Consider the following 15,255-nt stretch of genomic DNA (forward strand, 5'->3'; position numbering starts at 1 on the left):
ATAAACTATATTTTGATAATTTTATATAAGAACACTTTCAATATTACTCTCTAAATTACATGTGTAAAATAAGAGAAGGTAAATTTGTTTACAACATTTATAATTTTTTTTTTTTAAAAAAATCATTATTATTTTTATTGATTTAGTTTGAAATATAGCGATGTTAATATTTACAAAGAAACTCGAGTAGTATAACTCTATTTATCTATCCACTTTAAGAGAAATTCACTTTATTAGAGAAAATATCATATAATCAAAAAGAGAAAACGTTAAATATAATATTTTCGCCTTACGCAATCTAACCACATGGAATTGGCCAGTTCAATCAGTCAGAAACGCAATTCCAAAGCTTGACTGCAAGATTGATCTGATAGGAAAATTGGGTATAAAATTTGTTAACTGGTTTGAAATAATAGTTTCAACTGAAAAAATAATTATAGAAAAATTGATAATATAATTACTACTACAATCAGTCGAATGCTATGTTATCGATAATTATTATAACAATTATACTGATTTAACTAGTTTTTAATAACATTGTAATGATTGAAATAAAATCAAAGTAGTAAGAAAATCATTATAAAATTGATTACTTTCTTATCATCATATACACTGTCTGATCATAAAATGGGTCTGAGTCTTTTATTAATAATTTGAAGAAAGTGAAAGGCTTGTTCCTTAAGCTTTTACAGAACACAAAGTTGTCTATATTATCGTTTCAATGTCTGAAAACATGTTAGTTTTTCTTTTTTCGGTGGCATACTTTTGTGTCCGATTCTATGTTTGAGAAGTTCGGGACCACTTCAAAAGTGATGCAGAAATTGAAAGGTGGAAAAGATTAGGGTTGAAGGCAACAGTGAATGGAAAATAAAGGTTAATGCATGAGGCACCAAAGTTACGTCTACGTTTCTACTTGTTCTTCAAAGTTTTGACCAACCTACTGTGAGTATTATTACACTGTACATCACTATCTTGTGTTTTCAAAATCAAATATTATTCAATTATATTTATTTTTATTACTAAAATAAAACTCCGAACATATGAAGATTTTCCATGTCTATAGCATTAAGCTCATTACACCTGGCTCTGCTACCTGCATGTTTCACATGCTATAATTAATTCATTAATTAACTATTCCTCCTGTTTCTTTCAATAGCTTGTGTTGTGATTAAACGTTTTAGAAAAATATCATATATAACACTAGAAGAACTTTTTTCATGTTTATTAAAAAAAATAAAACATCAGTTTTGATGCCATTAATTTGTAAACAATAACAATTTTATTATTTATAATTTATATGCAAGGTTACCAAGAGTCTTTTGGAGAAGTTTCTATAAAATTTGAAAAAAAATATATATTAAACGTGTTTTTTCATAAATTAAAACTATTTTATGAATAAATTAAAAATTTAAAACTAAAAAAGTTATGTAAGATACTAGCTTATATACACATTAACTTCAGCTTATAGGATCCAATTTCTCTTTTTCACCCTTAAAATTTCTTTAAAAGAATCACTCGAAAGTATGCCTGTGATGATATGCAGGGCTGTAATTGGTAGCCTTGAGACAATCGTTTATATAAAACTATTTTGTTTTAAAATTTGACAAATTCATATATATATATATATATATATATATATATATATATATATATATATATATATATATAAATTAAAATTAGAAGTCATTCTGTTTTTTCATGAAATTATTTACTTCTTTGAGAAAAAAAAGTCGTTTTCATTTATTAGAGTAAGTATCATTAAAATTTATAACAATTTGTAAATATCTTTTTGGTACAGTAATTCTTTTTAATTATTTAATAAAAAATCTATTGTATATATTAGTAGAAATACATGCCTCTGTATGTATCCCACTCTTCTTTTACCATAACATAAGGTTTATTAAACCATAAAATAAATTTTGATTATTAAAATACAAAATATTAATATACTATACAATAATTTTTATAAAAATATATAAATGATTTTTTGTAATTTTATTATACATAATTTTTGATTATGAAAATAGTTTTTTTTATTGTAGTAATTACTTAAATTTAAAAAATAATTATTAAAAATAGTAAAACTAGAAAATATTTTATTATTATCTATATTGTTGAAGATTCACTATGTATATACAATTTGTTTTTTCAATTTTACCATTTTAATAACTACATTTTTAGATTAAATAATTGTTTATGATAAAAATTATTTTTCAATTTTATCTTTATACTTTCCCAAATTTAAATAATTATGTATATCGTGAGAATCTAGAAAATAGTATTTTAAGAGTGATACTATTTAAAATTATGAGACTCTACTATTTTAAACATAAAATATTTAACTATAAATAGAAATTTCATAAAGAGATCTTATTACTTTCAAACATTTCAAAAAATAATTTTTTTAGAGCTCTCTTCCCCCTCTCTGAGCTATCTAATCATGTGATCACCTGTTTGAATATTAGAGACAACTTGTATGATCCTTGTGATGAGATCTTCAAGTCCATTCGATCAATTCTTCCATTTGAGTAAGTTAGTTTTCAGCTCTTTCTTTTTGTGTAATCTTGATAATCTTTGCAAGTGTCTTCCTTTGAGATTGCATGTGCTCCTTTTGTCTTCTGTTTGGTTATTTACTTATCAATGGTTATGAGGGTATGATGTGATCATCTCTGTGGTATTTCTATGTATAGATAGAGTACCATGTGGCTTAGGAAAGGTGTTGATATTACTAAGCCAATTGAGCTTTTCTTTAGGTAAGGGAAGCTAGTCTTCATGATTTGTGTGGTGTCAGTTTATCAAATTGATGTTTTTATGTTGTTGCTTTTTTGAATTAGGGATGAAATTTGGTTGTGATTGATGAACCCGATATAACATGTATGACAATTGTGATCTTGTGTAATTTGAATTCATAATTTTATATTGAATGTTTGTGAATTGCTTTGGTTTGTTAGTGAGGTAATGGAAATCTGAGCAATTGATCCATTTGGTACAAGTTTTATCTGATGAAAAACTATTTTGACTCAAAGTAATAAAAGAAGAGTACTAAATTGATTCATTGGACAGGTTCAATATTCCTAAATCAATACAAAATTTATGAGTTTCTGATACAACGATAAGCCTCACAATGACACCGTTGAATGTCGTGCCAGCTTTTACGAGTTGATTGGCCTTGAGCATCGACCAGGTGGCATTGAGCGCTGGAAACTCCTGCATGTCTAGGAGCATTTGAGCTCCATAGTGCTGAGCATTGGAATGTTGGCACTAAGTGCCCATTTTTACGAGGCAAATAGCGATTAACGCTACATGCCCTATTTTGTTTGTTTCACTGTTTAGGTATTTTAATTCATCTATAATTGGTACTAAGCATGTTTTATGGCTTTCTTTATTATAATTTGAGGTGAAATTGTTGTTTTGAGTATGCAAGATGATAATTGGTATGGAATGAGAAGTTATGATGTTTTAAAGAGTTTCAAGCATAAATTATTGGTGATGGTATTATTAGTGTATGCCTTGATATATGATATGTCACTAAGGAAGGTATCATGAACTCTAATAATCATTCACACTCAAATAGAGTAGAATGAGTTATGTGATGAGAGTAACAAGAGATTCTAATCGTAGGATGTATTGGGCCCTAGGCATAAATGGGATTAACCTTGTATGTGGTTGGGAAAGCAAGCAATGATACCCTTTTGATGTATAACAATGAGCCCACTGAGTAGTGTGGGATCCTAGAAGTTGTCTACAGTTAGTTTCCTATTGTGTAAACTCTGAGTGATTTTTGGTGCAATTTGTTTATATTATATTTTATAGTTATTTCTTTTGGATAACTGCACAAATATTTTATATTCTCTTAGCTATTTGTTTTGCTTTATCAGACCATATAATATTTTATTTACTAGTTTATATTATTAAATGAGATGTTATACATATTAAAGGAGATTTGTCCCATAATTTTTTTTAGTTTTATCTTTTTAATAACTACTTTTTAAATTTAAATATTTTTTCATAACAAAAAAGGTAATTTTCAATTTTATCTTTTAGTAGCTATTTTTTTTTAATTTAAATAGTTATACATAATAAAATTTGTCTATACTATTAAAAGAGATTTGCCTGTGTACACAATTGTTTTTTTAAGTTTTGTCATTTTAATAATTACTTTTTTAATTTCAAATAATTGTTTATAATAATAATAATAATAATAATAATAATACCTAATTAAATATACATCTTTTGAGGGTATTGAAATTTAGACATCTCAAGGTTGAAGACATAAAAAAGAATGACGTGATGTAAGTAAGAGAAGTATGTGAGGAACATTATTAAAAGGAAATCGAGACACGAGTATTGAGAATAGATATCGAAAGAAAAGTCAATACATGAGTTAAAGTGAACAAAGAATCATGTTAATTGGATCAAAAATTTGAGTAGGCATCAAGATAGGTGGCATTAAGAAAGATGTTTGTTTGACAAAATCGAAAAAGGAACAACGCTAGATCAAAAGGAAGTTAGCATACGATAATTGCCGCAAAACATTAATTGAGTAGAATCATATGGTGTAACATGGGCGATTTTGAAACAATTATTACAATTTATATTTTTTTTCCTTTGTTTTATTTTGACTTAACTAATAAAAAAATGGATAGAATATAACTAGGCTACTCAAATGTAAGAAAAGGGGTGACAACTCTGAAACTTGAAAACGCTGCAAATAGAAAAAATGACTTATTGAGTAATAATTGTTACAATTTTAATCACCGTTTTCTTAAATTTCTTGTATCAATTTCTGTTTTTTCCTTTGTAAATATATTGAAAACCATCAAAATTCGTTCCACTCACTGCACAGTTTTGATACTGTAACTAAAATACACTATCTACTATATATCTAAGAAATTCTTAGTATAGGTAATTTATTGAGATAGACATCGTAATTAATTGACACCTGTCTCAAATTGAGGGTAATTTTGTCTTTTGGGTTTTATTTTTTTTCAGCTGAAAGCATTAAATGGTGATTGACGTTTGCTGACAGGCGGAGCCTTCTTCTTCAAGCCATTGCAGTTGATCGAGGTATTTGATTTTTTTTCTTCTTCCATTATCTTTCTTCCTCTCCGTCTTTTGCTTTCCTTCTTCTTCTTCTTCTTCAAGTCCATTGCTTCTTCTTTCTTCTACTTCATACCAACACCGTAAGTGTTTTAAATATTCTTTTGGTTGTTTATTTTTTTTGGCTGATTGTTGTTATTGAATGTTAACAGAAGTTTTGGGTGGAAGATATTTTTTTTAATGCTTTTTTTGGGTTGATTGTTGTTGTTGCATGTTGACAGAAGTTTTGGTTGGTGTAGGTAAGTTTTTCTTCTATTTATTTTTTTTGTTGGTCTTTTTTTTTTGTGATTGTTGTTGTTGTTGAAGGTTTACAGAAGTTTTTGCTGTTCTTCATCCTTTTTTCTTTTTTTTTCTTCTTCTTTGTGGATCCTTCTTCTTTCTTTTTCTTCATACTCTGTTATTTTTTCTTTACTTTGTGTTCTGTTATTTTTTTTTACTTTGTGGTGACTGTTCTTTATGAAAGTTTTGATTTTTTTGCAGATTGAAGTGCTTTGACGTCAAAGAAAATAAGACTCATGGATAAGGATCTAAGGCCCTTTGCAGATCAATTGTCGAGGAAGCTTCTAGCCACGACTGAAATTTTATATTTTGTGGTGCTTTTGTGGAATGAACTTGCGAACAGTCCCTCCTTTCTCTCCTGCTTATATTTTTGAAACCCCAAATTTATATATTTTTCCTTTGGCTTTTTTCTGTTAAGGTTTTGTTCTCCTTAATCAACTGATTGTTTTGTTTCCATTTCCTATTACCGTATTTTCGTGGATCTATCAAATGGGTTTGTGGTTTGTTTTTATTTTTGTATATTTGTTTATTATATTGATGGTTGGTTTGTTTGTTGCTTTTGTTATTAAGGTTTTGTTTTCTTTCATGAGATGATTGTTGTTAAGGTTTGTTTTAGCTTTTGCAGTTAAGGTTTGCTTTGGCTTTTTTTTGTTAAGGTTTTGTTTTCTATCTTGATGTTTCTATTTGTTTTGTATCTTGAATATGTTTTATAATCCAAAAAAGCCTTTCCATGTGAATGTGTATCTAATGTTTTTCCTTTCTTTGTCCTTATGAAACCTTAGGGAGCATAATCCTTGATCTGCGTGTTTGGAGTTGCTGAAGGTTTACTGTAAGTTTGCCTTCTCCATATTTTTCCTTCATGGTTTTAGATTGAAATCACTCTAAATTCATATATATTCTTAATATGTATGAATGCAATGATAGATATACTCTAAAAAGATCCCAAAAATTCTTTATTCACAGGCAAGCAGGCAAGAATAGGAGATCCCTCCATGAAAAAATTGTTTTTTCCCGCACGAAGGTACAAAATATAAATGTGTCACTTATGTTTAAGGAAATTAACTAAATTTAATGGTAGCAGGAACTACAGCTATTGAATAGAAATGCAAACTAGAGAGACAATTCTCTAAACTAAAAATGATTAGTAAATATGTTTGTAAATTATTGTTGTATTTTACCATCTTACTTATATGATATCAATCTTAAACTTTGAATGTTACATTTTTATTAGGCAATTGATGAGGAGCAAAATGAAGTTATCTCTCTGTGCGTCTAATGATTTGGCTTCAAGAAAAGGTTATCTTGAAGAAAATTTAAAACTTGCTAATGATTTGAAAGTAAGTATAATTTAATGATCATATCAGTATTTTATTATTCTCTTTTCATTTTTTTTATTGTTTTGTTGCTACTTTTATAGCTATTTTTTATTTGGTAGACATGGTTATTAACATCAATTAATGACTTTCTTTTTTTATTTGAATTCATTTTAGAATGGACCCAAACTTAATTTTTGTCCCATATAGGGACTTGCTGTTATAACTTCATATGATGATTGCAGGTATAAATGACTATTAATATTAATGACTGAGATGATACACATTCATCATTGTGGTTGTAATTGTTTTGTTGCTGCTCTTGATAATATTGTAACTGTTATGAATTAATGGTCGTCCATTGATTTATACAATTACTCATATGATTGATAATCATATTATTCATTACTCTTTATGTAATATTTTGTATTTACTATTTGATTTTATATCCTTTCTGGGTTACCATATTGTATCTATAAATAGGACTCGTCCTATCAGTAATAAGACACACATACAAACAGAAGTTGCTCCCTACTCTCTCATTCTCTATTCTTCCTCTCCTTTGTCTCTCTTATTACCTTTATTTTATAATACGTTATCAGCACGAGGGTTATCCAACTGAGCGTGAAGGCATATTTTTTTTTCTCCCTAAGAACAACGCTCTACATTCCTTAACCGAGGTTCTTTCTAATCTTTTTCTCATTCACAAACTTTATCTCATTTTTTTTGTGTAATGATAATTGTTTGATTTATTTTTCTCTGTCATATTATTATTATTATTATTTGATTTTAATAATTTCATACATGAAATTTGATTATATTAATATTTTATGTGCTAGTTCTAAAACATGTCAAATCTTGCAAAGCTTGAATTTGCGGCCCTTGATATTTCGGGGGAGAATTATTTATCATGGATTTTAGATGCTGAGATTCATCTAGATGCAATGGGTCTGGGTGATGCTATTAAAGAAGGAAATAAAGCATCTGAACAAGATAAAGCTAAAGCTATGATTTTCCTTCGTCGCCATCTTCATGAAGGGTTGAAAATTGAATACCTTACTATAAAAGACCCTTCTGTATTATGGAAAAATTTAAAAGAAAGATATGACCACCAAAAGACCGTGATTTTGCCAAAAGCTCGTTATGATTGGATGCATTTACGGTTGCAAGATTTTAAAACTGTAAGTGAATATAATTCTGCAATGTTTAGAATTACTTCTCAATTGACTCTATGTGGAGAAAGAATTACTGATGAGGATATGTTGGAAAAAACATTCTCAACTTTTCATGCAACTAATTTGCTTTTGCAACAACAGTATCGTGAAAAAGGTTTTCACAAATATTCTGAATTGATTTCATGCCTTCTTGTGGCTGAACAAAATAATGAGCTCTTGATGAAAAATCATGAGGCCCGACCAACTGGTTCTGCTCCATTCCCAGAAGTGAATGCAGCAACATCTGATCCATATAATCATGGACGAGGTCAAGACCATAATAATAATCGTGGTCGTAATTTTGGCCGTGGTCGTAGCCATGGTCGTGGTCATGGTCGTGCTATTAATCATAGTCGTGGACATGGTTATAAAGGAAATTTCAAAGAGAAACTTCATCAACAGAAGTGGAACAAGAATGCGAAAAAGGAAAAAGAAAGGGGTGAAAATAATGGCAAAAAGGCTGAAAATATATGTTACCATTGTGGTAGTAAAGGTCATTGGACCCGTGCCTGTTATACACCAAAGCATCTTGTTGAACTCTACCAAGAATCACTTAAAAAGAAGAATGTAGAAACACACTTTGCTTATGAAGATGGTGATTCTGATTATGGTCATATGGATACTACTCATCTTGATATTGGTGATTTCTTTTCTAAACCCGATGGAAGCATTGATCACCTTATTGGTGATGGGAGTGTTAGAAAATAGTTTTATTTTATGATTAAATTTTAAGACAATGTTTTATATTTAATTCATGTTGCTTTTATATGTACAAGTTTTTATGTTTTTATGAATAAAATCCTCTATTTTATTTTTTTATTTTTTTTTCTCTCCTCTTACAAAGTAATCTCTAATATTGATATTTATGTTTATATGAAGAATGAATATTGGCATTAACACCAATGATGAGGATCTGTGCCTTGCTGATAGTGCAACAACTCATACAATTCTCAAGAGTAATAAATTTTTCTCTACTTTGGTAATGCGAGAAGTCAATGTTAGTACTATTTCTGGTACTACAAATATAATTGAAGGCTCTGGAAGAGCTACAGTACTTCTGCCAAGAGGTACAAGATTGCATATTAAAAATGCATTTTATTCTCCTAAGTCCAATAGAAACTTATTAAGTTTCAAGGATATTCGTCTAAATGGATATCATATTGAGACAAATAATGAAGGAGATGTTGAATATCTTTATATCACTCAAATTGAGTCAAATAAAAAATGTGTATTGGAGAAATTATCAGCCTTCTCTTATGGCTTGTACTACACATATATTAATGCGATTGAGACGCATGTTATTGTAAGCCAGAAGCTTACAAATAAGAATGAATTCCTTGTTTGGCATGATCGGTTGGGTCATCCTGGATATATCATGATGCGAAAAATAGCTGAAAACTCATGTGGACATCCACTTAAAAGTCAAAAGCTTCTTCAGTCCAATGATTTCTCATGTACTGCATGTTCGCAGGGAAAATTGATAATAAGATCATCACCAGAAAAAATTAGAAATGAGTCAATCTCATTTTTAGAACGAATACAAGGTGATATTTGTGGTCCAATACACCCACCATGTGGATCATTTAGATATTTCATGGTATTAATTGATGCGTCCACTAGATGGTCACATATTTGTTTACTATCAACTCGAAATCAAGCATTTGCTAAGTTATTAGCACAATTGATCAAGTTAAGAGCCCACTTCCCAGATTATCCAATTAAGAAAATTCGTCTTGATAATGCTGGTGAATTTACATCTCATGCTTTTAATGAGTATTGTATGTCAATTGGAATTGAAGTTGAACATCCAGTAGCACATGTTCATACTCAAAATGGACTTGCAGAATCATTGATAAAACGTCTAAAATTGATTGCACGACCTTTACTTATGAAAGCTAATCTTCCAATGACTACTTGGGGTATGCAATTCTGCATGCTGCAGTATTGATTCGCATCAGACCAACAAGTTATCACAAATACTCTCCTTTACAGTTGGTGTTTGGTCAACAACCAAATATTTCTCATTTAAGAATTTTTGGGTGTGCTGTATATGTCCCAATTTCCCCACCAAAAAGGACTATGATGGGTCCTCAAAGACGTTTGGGAATATATGTTGGATATGATTCTCCATCGATAATAAAATATCTTGAACCATCAACAGGTGACTTATTTACAGCTCGATTTGCTGATAGTCATTTTGATGAATCAATTTTTCCAACGTTAGGGGGAGAAAGAAAGAAATTGGAAAAGGATATTGGTTGGAATGAATTATCATTATCTCATCTTGATCCTTGTACAAAAGAGTGTGAACTAGAAGTTCAACGGATAATTCATTTATAAAAATTGGCCAACCAATTACCAGATGCTTTTACTGACACAAAAAGGGTAACTAAGTCGCATATACCCGCTGCTAATACTCCAATCAGAATTGATATTCCTGTTGGACAATCTAATATAGCAAATGAATCTCAAACACGCCTAAAGCGTGGTAGGCCTTTGGGTTCCAAAGATAAAAATCCTCGTGTGAGAAAAAGGGAAAAAAGGCAAGATGGCCTAATCGATGGGGTAAAAGTCCCAAAAGATTCTTTTGACATAATCAATGATTCGGTTCCAGAAGAACCTCAGGTACCTGAAATTGTTGAAAATGATGAGATCTCAATAAATTATGTCATGAATCATAAAATATGGAATCGAAATAAAGTCAATATTGACGAGGTTTTTGCATATAATGTAGCAAAGGATGTTATAAGTGACAATGATGATCAAGAACCAATGACAATTGAAGATTGTCGGCAAAGAAATGATTGGCCAAAATGGAAAGATGCAATCCAAGCAGAATTAGATTCGCTTGCTAAACGAAAGGTTTTTGGACCTGTAGTTCGCACACCTGAGGGTGTAAAACCTATTGGGTACAGATGGGTTTTTGTACAAAAACGAAATGAGAATGGTGAAATTGTTAGATACAAAGCACGGTTAGTTGCTCAAGGTTTTTCACAAAGACCTGGTATTGATTTTGAGGAGACATATTCTCCAGTATTGGATGCAACAACATTTAGATATTTAATTAGCCTTGTTGCACAAGAAGGTTTGAATTTGCACCTCATGGATGTTGTTACAGCCTATTTGTATGGCTCTTTGGAAAATGATATTTATATGAAACTCCCTGAAGGATTTAATGTGCCCAACAAAGCAAATTCTAAAAAGGATTATTCAATAAAATTGAATAAGTCCCTTTATGGATTGAAACAATCAGGATGTATGTGGTATAACCGTCTAAGTGAGTACTTATTAAAGGAAGGGTATAAAAATGACCCTATTTGTCCTTGTATTTATATGAAAAGATCCGAGAATGAATTTGCCATAATTGCTGTTTATGTAGATGACATAAACATAGTTGGAACTCCTAATGAGCTCACAAAGGCAATTGATTGTTTAAAGAAAGAATTTGAGATGAAGGATCTTGGAAGGACAAAGTTTTGTTTGGGATTACAAATTGAGTATTTAAACAAAGGTGTTCTTGTACATCAAGAAGCTTATATAACGAAAGTGCTTAAAAAGTTCTATATGGACAAATCACATTCACTATGCACTCCAATGGTGGTGAGGTCATTAGATGTTGATAAAGACCCTTTTAGACCTCAAGAAAAAGATGAAGAACTACTTGGTCCTGAAGTACCATATCTTAGTGCTATAGGAGCACTAATGTATCTTGCTAATTATACTCGACCCGATATAGCATTTGTTGTAAATTTGTTAGCAAGATATAGTTCTTCACCTACAAGAAGACATTGGAATGGAGTAAAACAAATACTCCGTTACCTTAAAGGCACTATGAATATGGGCTTGTTTTACCCAAATGATTCAAAATTATATCTAATGGGTTATGCAGATGCAGGTTATTTATCAGATCCTCATAATGGTCGATCACAAACAGGATATTTGTTCACATGTGGTGGCACAGCGATTTCATGGCGATCTGTGAAACAAACAATAACAACAACATCGTCAAATCATGCAGAAATTTTAGCATTACATGAGGCAAGTCGTGAATGCGTTTGGTTAAGGTCTATAATTCAACATGTGCGATAAACTTGTGGTTTATCCTTGGGAAAAATGAAACCAACAATGATATATGAAGACAATAGTGCATGCATTGCTCAATTGAAAGAAGGATATATTAAAGGAGACAGAACAAAACATATTCTTCCAAAATTCTTTTTCACTCATGATCTTCAAAGAAATGGTGATGTAGAGATCCAAAAGATTCGCTCATGTGAAAATCTAGCAGATTTATTTACAAAGTCTTTGCCAAGGAGAACTTTTGAGCAATTGGTTCACAGGATTGGACTCCGACATCTTAATGATGTAAGTTTACATGAGGGGGAGAAATAGAAGATGCAAAGAACAATATTATATAGAATGATGTACTCTTTTTCCTTCACTAGGTTTTTATTCCAAAGGGTTTTTCCTAGTAAGGTTTTAACGAGGCACATTCTTTTATCAATGGACACCCAAGGGGGAGTGTTATGAATTAATGGTCGTCCATTGATTTATACAATTACTCATATGATTGATAATCATATTATTCATTACTCTTTATGTAATATTTTGTATTTACTATTTGATTTTATATCCTTTCTGGGTTACCATATTGTATCTATAAATAGGACTCGTCCTATCAGTAATAAGACACACATACAAACAGAAGTTGCTCCCTACTCTCTCATTCTCTATTCTTCCTCTCCTTTGTCTCTCTTATTACCTTTATTTTATAACAGTAACCTTACTTTCCAAATAAAACCAAGTGTTATAATTGGAAGTTTTTGCATACCACTTTGTTCATATTTTCGTACTCTCAAACTTTATTCTCTTGATTTAGAAATCCTTTGTGCTATAATGGTCATGATATCTTTAATCTATATCTGGAATTGTGATTATGATGGATTATGAAATTTATTTGTAGGACGGGGTTGGTGGAGAACAATCAATACAATATCTGACAAAATTGGAAATGATTTCTTTGTCAGGATTTCTTAATTAGTTTCTAACATTTTCATAAGGTGTTATTTTATTTGACTTGACCGATATTGCAGCAGTCATGTAAATGGATTATCAACATGTATTATGAATATTGGTGCTCACATGACGTCATTTATATTCATTGAGATAAATGAAACTTATTTTATATTGTATTCTTTTAGTTATTCATTGAGATGAATGAAATTTATTTCATTGATTAATAGTTAGAGGCTTTTTATTTTGTATTCTATTAGATATTTCCTATAAACTTTTACTTCCCTCCTCTTCCACAATTAATGAATTTAGTAACTATAAAAAATTTGTAGTTTGGATAACAACTAGGTTGAATTGAAACTGTGTATGTATATTATACATTTTTTATGTGAAATTGTTCCTTTATTCGACTATCTGGTATGTTAGAATAGGAAATTCCCTTAAGTGCCCCCTGTTATCAAATGCCAAACACAACTCCTTTTTTCATCTCTTTTCATGTTAGTATCTATTTGAGTATATACTACTATACTATATGTATTCATCACTCAAATGCTTTGTGTTAACTATTAAATTTTTTCTTTCATCTTTTTATGTACTGATAGGTGCACATGTATTGACGGGGTTATATTTAAATACAGAAGATTTTATGGTCTTATGTTCTATCTATTCTGAGGTGATGATGATGGATGAGCAAATTTACATTTACTGGTAGAACATCCAATCATGCATTGAGCGTGATGTACTATAAGAGATATTTGACACTGCTAGGTGGCCACAAAAGCAAAGGCTTTTTATCTTCATCTTCTATGGCTGTTTCATGTTTCATAATTTTTCTACCATATATTATGTACATATATGCTTTATGGATGCTGTGGAAATGAAATGACCCTTGCTCTCAAAGGTTTTGTTAGACTATAAATTTACACTGATAGAGCAGTTTGTGTTAATGATTCTAGCCAATTTTACTTCCTTGGATTTACCCATCCAAGAGACATTAGATTGTGGTGATTTTTTTACATAGAAGAATTGAATACGTTTCCAATCATTAACGCATACTTCACTCATGTTGGTTTGCATCTTTGTCTAGAAAAACTTGAAATAAAAATTTTGAAAAAAGCAGATCAAGTTGTTTTTCATGTTTTCATATTAAAAATAAGTAATGCTTTATATTTTTATTTCCAATGTCTATAACCAAAATATAAACACAATATGGAAAAACAAAAAAATTGTATTCAAGTATATCAAAATACAAAATGCATTAATATGACATTTGAATATGTAATTTGATTAGGTTTCATGGGCTATCATTGCACGTCTTGAACTTTTGAATGTCTTTTGTTTTTTTGAACTTTGATGCAGGTCTTTCATATTTTCTTCTTATACTATGATACTGGTATTAAACATTGCTTAGTAATATAGAGGGCAATATTTTTATATGACCGTTGCACTTTTTTTTTAGTAGAACTCTATTACAATGTACTGTTTTTTATGAGACTTTAGTACTACGGTAACTGTTGAAAACGGTGAAAATAGAAACATTAAAGAGCAAAATGTATAAATTTCTAAATATCGCGCTTCAGTTTGCTAAAGAAATGTACCCCTTAGTAATTTGCATTTTCTCATAAATTGTGCGTACCAATGTACCAGTTGTCTAACATGTTTACTAAGTTCAGATCAATTTTTCCAATTGAATAACCATTTTAAATCGACTATTAAGAATTGCTTGGCACCATACAAGGTAATAGATTTTTTTTCAATATAACCATTTAAAAAATATATACTTAAAATTGGAAAAGGCATTTATTATGAATTTTAATCATGATATAATTATATATTAAAAATATTTATTTACAAAAATATGAATTACATAAATATTAATATTTATTTCCTATATTATTAATATTCAATACTACCTAATACACGTCAAAAAATTGTAATTTAGTCTACTACAAATACAATAAGGTAATAGTATATTCTTTTTAAATATTATTTTAAGTCGTTTGTATCTATTTATGTTCATATTATCACATTTTAAGCTCAATTTCAATTTTGATGTTGTATTTATGATATACGATATCCATAATACATAATATTAATATTGGTGATATTAATAATAATAGTAACATTACCCTTAGTATTGATATTAGCATTGGTGTTATTTATTATTATTATTATTATTATTATTATTATTATTATTATTATTATTATTATTATTCAAAATAAAGTATCTTTAACTGTCATATTTTTATAGAATTAAAACATTTATTTTGGGATCAATAATTATATCATTTGTTTCTAAATTTATTTTATTAATTGATTAATCATGTCATTAACTA

At 29.5% G+C, this 15,255-nt stretch overlaps 1 long non-coding RNA gene across 2 annotated transcripts; it reads left to right on the top strand.

The window, feature by feature from the left end:
* The first annotated feature begins 4,982 nt into the window (after positions 1-4,982).
* Positions 4,983-13,838, top strand: LOC114182950 (uncharacterized). 2 transcript variants are annotated; one of them, XR_003604276.2, is made up of 5 exons: positions 4,983-5,067; positions 5,581-6,208; positions 6,343-6,400; positions 6,611-6,716; positions 13,522-13,838. It is a non-coding gene; the product is annotated as an uncharacterized LOC114182950 (long non-coding RNA). The 2 variants fall into 2 exon arrangements; XR_014994713.1 differs by lacking the exon at positions 13,522-13,838 and adding an exon at positions 12,870-13,146.
* The last annotated feature ends 1,417 nt before the right edge of the window (positions 13,839-15,255 follow it).

This window comes from Vigna unguiculata, chromosome 5 (assembly GCF_037176805.1).
Source record: "Vigna unguiculata cultivar grain cowpea cultivar isolate G323 ecotype 2 chromosome 5, ASM3717680v1, whole genome shotgun sequence".
NCBI lineage: Eukaryota > Viridiplantae > Streptophyta > Magnoliopsida > Fabales > Fabaceae > Vigna > Vigna unguiculata.